This window comes from Elephas maximus, chromosome 7 (assembly GCF_024166365.1).
Source record: "Elephas maximus indicus isolate mEleMax1 chromosome 7, mEleMax1 primary haplotype, whole genome shotgun sequence".
Lineage (NCBI taxonomy): Eukaryota > Metazoa > Chordata > Mammalia > Proboscidea > Elephantidae > Elephas > Elephas maximus.
In genome coordinates this window covers 57557851-57566852 of record NC_064825.1, presented here as the reverse complement: position 1 = coordinate 57566852, position 9002 = coordinate 57557851, and the positions used below count along the sequence as shown (strand labels likewise).

The window sequence follows — 9002 nt, the reverse complement described above, 5'->3', positions numbered from 1 at the left end:
GTTGGGATTCAACACCCATTTCTTGGAATCCCTATGGGGGCATTTCTACTCTGTTCCACAGGGTCACTATGAATTGGAATTTGTAACAGGCTTGGCTTTTTTGGTATAAAACAGTCAAGGTTCCTGGCAGCTACAAACAGTTTGCACTTGGCTGATAACTGAAAGCTTGGTGCTGTATGGAACCACCTAATAGCACCAGGGAAGAAAAGTCCTGGCAGTCTGCTTCTGTAAAGATTATAGTCAAGAAAACCTTATGCAGTAGTTCTACTCTGTAACACATGAGATTGCCATGAGTAGGAATTGACTCCATGGCACAAGAACAGCAATAAGGTAGTTATTTCTAGTCTTTCAAGTAACCCTCCCTACAGGTAAAACTCTTAGAGACTCTCTACCAGGTAGGGGTGATGGGGAGTCCTGCATTGTGTGGGGGGGTAGTTTATTTAGGTATTTAGGTTCTTCTGTCCTGCTTCTTTGCTCCTATGACTGGTCTTTGTGAGGTAAGGTTTATGCTCAGTTGTTGGAGAATAATGAGTTAATCATCTCTTTACCGTCATGTTGGTTTCTAATCCTTCTAACCCAATTGCATGGCTGGGAAACCACAGGCCTGCCCTTCATAGCAGTGTGATTAAGGACTCCCTGCCTGGCTTGTGCTGGTTTTTGTTTATTCTTCATTCAGATGTGTCCATGCTCCCCTTAACACTCCATTCCACCTTTTTAAGACATTGGTTGACCTATTTGCAGGGCAGAGAGGAAGACAAGTAAAATGAGAATGAAGGAGTATCACCCAGAAAAGGCCAATTTTCTGGGTAGAATTTATTGATAGATGATATGTGGCTGAATCTAAGAAGGCCAAAAACAAAACCCACTGACCTCGACTCATAGTGACCCTACAGGACAGAGTAGAACTGCACCATACAGTTTCCAAGGAGTGCCTGGTGGATTTGAACTAGCTGACTTCCTGGTTAGCAGCAGTAGCACGTAACCACTACTCCACCAGGGTTTCCTCTAAGAAGGCAGTTGACTGTTATTAAAGTGCTTTGAAAACACTTGGGCTTCAATGGCCACAGGTTAGATGTAAAAGGAACTAATGGGCGCAGGGCTATTCTTTGAACTCAGTAGGGGCAGTGATAAGTCTCTGGATAAATCACTTCATTTCATGGCCCCTACCACATCTCCCCACTTCAGTCCAACCTCCTCTCAATATGTGTTTGAAGGTGGGTCTGCTTCACTCTCTCCCTAGACAGCATCCCCTGTTCTCACACAGAATGACCTTTTCCTCAGGGTTTTCCCTCTTATCACTAATCATGGGACAGCCCAGCCTCACCTGTGCACTCTCTGTAGTCCTTCAGCTCTCTCTGTAGCTTCTATCATCTGCCTTGTGGGTGGATAAGGTTATATCCTCCTGAAGATCCCGGTTGAAATGCAGGAGGTGGGTGGGGAAACCTCTGGAAGAATCTTGTAGAAATATGAGGATTGTGCTTTGAGACTTGAGGCCCTAAGGGACAGAAACCAAAAGTCAGAGGGTTGTTCAGAGGAGGCACTTGTAGCCATTAGCAATCCATATACCAAAAAGCAAGAAATCTTATCTTACTGCTCCAAAGCCTTTCAAGATTATATCTGAGTTGATAAAAATTACTTAGGTGATGAACTTATGTTTTACCTCCCTCTAAAAGCTAGTCTAGGAAGCCTACTTAAAAAATGTTTTAAGGTTTTTGGAAACAAAACTTAAAGCCAAAAAGTAAAATCACTTGACTTCAGTAACTACCTGGACATCTAATCTGAGGGGAAACAAACTGTAATAATACATATAATAACTAACATTTACTGAGTGTTAAATATATACCAGTGACTAAGCCAAAACTAGCTAAGTCACAAAAATATGAAGATTACATGAGGTGACATGGAAAGGATCTGGCTCATATTCTGGTAGATGTTGTCCTGGTGATCACTAGTTCCCTCCTCCTTACTATTGAAGCTTATCTGGATTTGAGAGGTAATGCTACATTGGAGCATAGAGGATCTTTAACATTGTCCTGTGTCTTGAATAAAACCAAACCAATTCGAGATGCCTTAAAGGTATTGGGAGTGGTATCTCAAAACTCTTGATACATTCAAAAGTCAGAAAGGCAAAAAAAAAAGGAATATCCTTTTGCAGGTATTAGCTGCTATGTATAGTGTAATTTACTTCTTTCTTCAGGAAGACTGGATCTCCACTTAGGGAAGAAGGGCTATGATGAGTGTCATCTAGAGGGCTGTTCTAGAAATTGATGTATAACTTCATTGGGATTATACTTCTTACCAGCTCTTTGGGTGTTCACAGTGAAAAGTCATTCATAATAAGAAAAATAGAAATTGTAATCAAATTGATATATGTTTTTTATTCATCATATCAGCAAAAAAAATTGTAACACACTGGGTTGGCAAGTGTGTAGTGAAGTAGGTACTTTCAAAATTTCTGATGAGACAATGACAATAAATAAGTAGGGCTTCTAAGGAGAACAATGGAATATTGTACCTACTAAATTATAAATACCCAAAATTATTTACTAGGGATTTCTTATAAATGCATTCACACATGAGCAAATTGACATATATAGCCCAAAATTTTCTACAGTATTATTTACAAAGTACAGAAATGGGAATAAATTGAGAACGGGTGAATAAATTCTGATAACATACAATGTATCAAAATTAACACAATTAAATATTCTGTAGCTATAATAATATGTGGTGGTGTTCATGTTCTGGTTGTGAGGGATCGCCAAGATATATGTGTACATTAAAAGTAAAGTAGAAGACAGTCTACAGTTTTCACTGGGAAAAAGTCCAAATGAATATGGTTTCTTGCCTATGAATAAATTTTATCTTAGAAGAAAAAAACAATACACAGAAAATCATTGTTGCCTTTGGGGAGGGTAACAGAAGGACTGAACTACAGACTAGAAGTAAATATTTTCACTGCGCAGTAATTCAGTCTTTTGAAATTTGAACCATGTGAAAGTCAACCTTGTCAACAGAATTACATTTAAAGTATAGATGTAAGATAATCACTATTGATATGAAAATTGGCAGAAAAGGAACTAAATATAGGTTAAGGCCTGCTAGTTTTCTTGTTTATCTGAGGGGGATGAAGGACATTTTAATTAATCCTGGACTTCATAAACTATACATGTTAAAAATTTAACCCTAAGAATAGAAGAAGACTATATAACTCCAAAACAGAGAAAAAAAAAACAAAACATATTTTAAATGTGACAGAACACAGAAAGAAAAATATGTAAACCAGGTGGTATGAAAACATGTGTTTATCTCAGATATTAATAATAATAATACAACTATAAACTCATGGGAGCAAAGATATTGGGTAAAAAAAACATGCTTTTGTTGTTGTTAGTTTCCATCAAGTTGATGCTAACTCATGACAATCTCTTACGTGCAGAGTAGAACTGTTCCATAAGGTTTTCAAGGTTTCGACCTTTCAGAGGCAGATCACCAGGCCTGTCTCCTGAGATGCCTCTGGGTGGGTTTGAACCACTAACCTTTTGGCTAGTAGTGGACCGCTTAACTGTTTCTGCCACCCAGGAACTCCTCAAAAAAAAACAAAAGCAGGTGAGAAATTTCAAAGATGGAATATAGGAAGAATATAGGTGACTATAACTGATTTTTCAAAGCAAAGATGGATAGAACCTGACTGACTACAGAGGGACAAAAGAACGAGAAGTCAAGCCATTTTTCTGACTCAGAAAACATGTCCAAAGCAAGTGAGACCAAGTTTCATCATCCTTATGAATCTGAGGCATCTGGACCTCCGGGAGGCAGGGGAATGGTGTGTGAGGCTCAAAACTGGAGATTTGGTGAAAGCAAGTGTGAGAATAAGTTAGATGCAAAGATTGATCCACTGCTCACCACCATACAAGCAGATGATTATCACACTTTAACAATGTCTTATTGTATTACATTTTTGGTTTGTCTTAATTCACATTTTATTGGGATATAGTATTCACAGAGAAAAGTGCCCACCTTAAAAGAGTATAATTCAATAATAATTAAAAAGTGAATACATCTTGTGTCCTCAAACCAGATCAAGAAATAAAACTTTACTACTTCTGAATGGTCAGTTGTGGTAGGTGTTCCATGTGTGTTTTAAAAGAATGTGAGTAGGCATATAGTTATTGGTTTGTAGATTTAGGCTTTAGTCATGTTTCCCAAATCTCTTAAATCTTACTAATTTTGATTTTTGGCCTACTTGTTATATCAGTTACTAAGAAAATTGTAACAAAATCTACTACTGTGATTATGGTTTTGTCTACTTATTTTATAATTCTGGTAATTATTGCTTTATGCATTTTATGGCTATGTTGTTACTGTTATAAAGTGCCATTGAGACAATTTGACTCATAACAACACCATGAGACAGGGTAGAGGTGCCCCATAGGGTTTTCTAAGTTGGAATCTTTACGAGGGAGAAAACATTGAAGTTGTCAAGGATTTCTTTTTACTTGGATCCACAATGAACACCACTGGGAGCAGTGATCAGAAAATCAAACAAAGTGTTGGATTGGGCATATCCACTGCAGAAGAACTCTTTGAGGTCTTCAAAAGTAAAGATGTCACTTTAAGGACTAAAGTGCACCTGACCCAAGTCATGGTATTTCCAATCACCTCATATACATTCATAAGCTGGACAATGAATAAGGAAGACTGAAGAATAATTAATACCTTTGAATTATGACGTTGACAAAGAATATGGAATATATCATGGATTGCCAGAGGAATGAACAAACCTGTCTTGGAAGAAGTACAGAATGCTACTTAGAAGCAAGGATGATGAAACTTGGTCTCGCTTGCTTTGGACATGTTATCAGGAGGGGCCAGTCCCTGAAGAGGGACATCATGCTTGGTCAGCAAAAAACAGAAAGACCCTCAATGTGATGGATTGACACAGTGGCTGCGACCATGGGCTCAAGCATAAAAATGATTGCAAGGATGGCACAGGACTGGGCAGTGTTTCGTTCTGTTGCACATAGGGTTGCTATGAATCACAACAGACTAGATGGCACCAACAACAACAGCAATTTTTATTGGAGCAGACCTCCAGTTCTTTCTCCCCGGAGCTGATGGCTGGGATCAGACTGACAACCTTTTGGTTAGCAGCCTAAACCAATCCGTTGCACCTCCAAGGCTCAGCAGGTACATGCAAATTCAGATATGTTTCATCTAACTTATTATTTTTATTATGAAATGTCCGTCTATCACTAGTAATGATTCTTCTTTGTCACTTAATTTATCTGAAATTAGTATAGCTATTCCAGGTTTCTTTTTATTCCAGGTTTCTTTTGGTTACTGATTGCATGGACCATCTTCTTTAATCTGTTTTCTTTAAATGTTTTCTGTATTCATGTATTTAAGATATTTCTTAAAAGAAACAGAAACATTTGTGATTCTGTAAGATAAGATTTCTCTTTTAATTTAAGTGTCAGACCAATTTATTGCAATGCACGTAATTACTGAATGGATTTAACTTTACCATCTTACTATATTTTTTTTAATTTACCCCATCTTTTTCTCACCTTTCTTGACTTATTTTAGATTATTTATTATGTTTTATTTTTCTATTTTTCTTCAGCTAAATGTTAGGTTCAAACCTCCTTTAGCACTTTTTTAGGGGTTATTATAGAAACTAAAATGTATATGCTCAGCTTAACCAGTCTAGTTTGTATTAGCTTTTTATTTCTTCCTGGACAATGTAAGTGCTAAAGACTAATTTTACTCTATTTGACTCTTCCAATCTTTTGTCCTTTTGGGTACATGTATTTTATTTCTGTATGTAATTTAAAAACATAAAACATATTTTTCATACTTTCAATATTCATTTGTATCTACTCAGCTATTATTCTTGATTTTATTAAATTTTATTGAAGTAACTATTTTAATGTCAGCATATAATGATCCCAATAGTTAAATTTTCTGTGAATCTAACCCTTCACACTCTTTCTTTTTTCCCTTGATTTTTGTTTTATTATTGTATTTTGCATGTCAGGTTACATTCTTAATGAATGTAATGAAAACTTATGATGATACTTTGAGTTGCAGGTTGATATCTTTCTTCTAATAGAATTTACTCTTATTTCTGATTATAATGACCAGCCATCAGTTTATCTGGGACTGTAGGATTTCCTATATTGTGGTACTTTCTGTGCTAAAACTGGGGAAGTGCTGAGAAAACTGGGATGGCTGGTCATTTTAATTGTTATAAATGGGGTAATGAAATTAGGTAGTAAGATGACCGGAAAAAAAAAAATTTATAAGGCTGGTCTACTTCTGATTCCCTCACTCCAAATTATAAGCTTTCTGGAATCCAACCAAATGCCTAGGTATTTATCAGGTAACCTCTTCCTTGGTGTTTTCCATGCTTTAATTTTTGTTCCCCTGCTTTCTATTCCTTTGAGACTGCTCTAAGCTATTCTCATTTTATCAGCTATTACTTATGAATTTGCAAAGGCATTAAAAGAAATGGCACCAAATATCAAATTGATTTCTCTAGGTGTCCCTTCTCTTTGAGGTTTTGGCCTTTATGTCCTCACTGGTTTGAATGATCTCTGAAGTCATTTAAAATATATCTTTCTAACTTTTCGAATTGTTCTTGGAGGGAAGATTTTTCTGAAACTAACCTTGCCTTGATGAATGTGGAAATCCTTATACTATTTTATGCATTTTCTCAAGTTGTCTAATTTAACTTCATGCCTACCTGAATATAATACATAGCAGTTTTTTTCCTGTGGAAAAAATAAAGGATTAAGGTAATTTCCAAAGGTTACCCAGAACATCTTCCAACATCAGATTATCTTTTTTCTTATGGAGAATTCTGTGTTTTCACAAGTTTTCCTGCATGGCTGCTCCAGATATCAGGGTAATTGGAAAATTCACTTCACACAATGTATTTTAAAATAATTCTGTATAAAAATCTGCCATACGTAACCCACTCAACCTACATCCCCACTCCAGTTTACTGAGTTGTTATGAAGATTCTCCTTTTAGATACTATGTTTTAAGTAACAACAATTACATGACATGCATTATAGGATACCTTGTGATTATAAAAAAAAAAATTCTTCCTATTTTGGCCTTTGGCTAAACTCTGGCCCTCTTCTCTGATAGCATTTGCAATATGCCACGATGCATTTCTTTTGTCTTAATGCTCTAGACAATGAGGTTGACAACAGCTGGGAAGAAGAGGTAGGCATCGACCATCATGGCTTGCAACAGAGGGGACACATGATGTCTAAAATGGTGCACCATGGACAAGCCAATCATAAGATCATAATAACTGAGTACAGCAGAGACATGTGACCCACATGTGTTGAGTGCCTTCCTCCTTCCTCTTCCAGTGATGATACCCACTACAGTGTGGAGTATGAGCCCACAGGACATCACAATGAGCAGTGAATCCAGCCCAAAAGTGGAGGTAATGATGAAAAGCCCATGTACATTGTTGATAGAAATGTCCCCACAGGGTAGATATATGAGGTTGGGCTGGAGGCAATAGGAAAGGGAAGGACATTATGGAAACAGACAGGCAGTCAGTGCAAGAACAAGGGCAATAAAGCCATGAGTGTAATGCTTTTCCGGTCAGTAATAACTCCTGTGCCAATGATAGGGGCAAGGTCAGGATGGCAATATAGCGCAATAGGCTATAGATGGCCACAAAGGAATCCACAGACATGGCTAGCAGCACAGCTGACTCCATGATGGAGAAGGAATGGATGGAGAACATCTGGAGATAGGAAATAGGAAGATGCCTAACACCGTAGGCAGAGTGGATGCAGAGACGCCAACCTCACCCAATGTCAATGGGGCAAAAAAGATGTACATGGGCTGGTGTAGGGCAGCGTCTGCCCTGATGACATGAAGAATGGTGCCATTACAAAGGAAGATGATGATGTACATCAGGCAGAAGGGGATGGAGATCCAGATGTGCTCTGCCTCCAGCTCTGGGTTGCCAAGCAGAATGAGTGTTGTAGGCAAAAACCTCATACAATTATTTGATTTCTTCATGTTGAAATTGCATCCCATGGGATTAGTGCCACCTTGAAAATTAGAAACAAACTAATAGATATTATCATGGAGAAAATCTAACGGACTTGCATTACTTCTTCAATTTCTCCACCCTTTATTATTTGACCATATTTATCAGAGTTACTCTCTTTACTTTAAAGCCTTTTTCTCTTAAACACAGTATCTGATTCACCTGTGGGTTTCCTGGTTTTTCTTTTTTTCCAGAAACTTCTCTCTGTCTGTACAAAGCTCAGACTCTCAAACTTTTTCCCTTGCAGAGAATTGGAAAATGCCTTCAGAAAATAAATACCTGCAGAGTTCAGCACACCTCTCCATGGTTCTCCCCTTTCTAGAATCTTAGACTCTCTTATTTCCATCATTTAAAAAATTTGTTAATACTTTTAAACATACACACACATACACATACAGGTACACGTGTGTGTATATGTGTGTGTGTATATCTGTATATACACATGTATGTATGTACATATGTGTATAAATACACATACATGTATGGAACCCTAGTGGCACAATGGTTAAGTGTTTGGCTGCTAAGCAAAAGGTCAGCTAACCAGCTGCTCCTTGAAAACTCTGGGGAGCAGTTCACTCTGTCCTGTAGGGTTGGTATAAGTCAGAATTGACTCCACAGCAATGGATAACCACATACATATACATACACATATACACATACATATACAATTACATATACAGACACACAGCAAACCATTTGCCATTGGGTTGACTCCTCTTGTGTCAAAATAGAACTGTGTTCCATAGGGTTTTCAATGACTGATTTTTTTAGAAGTAAATTGTCAGATCTTTCTTCCAAGGAGCCTCTATGTGGACTCAAACCTTCAGCCTTCAGCTGAGTGTGTTAACTGTTTATACCACCCTGGTACTTCATATAAAAATATATATATATATGCAATTATTTTTAAATCTCTTTT

General features: G+C 37.3%; 1 pseudogene; it reads right to left on the bottom strand.

Annotated features, from left to right (window-relative positions):
• Positions 1-7131: 7131 nt before the first annotated feature.
• LOC126079228 (olfactory receptor 51J1-like) lies at positions 7132-8055 on the bottom strand (annotated as a pseudogene).
• Positions 8056-9002: the final 947 nt, after the last annotated feature.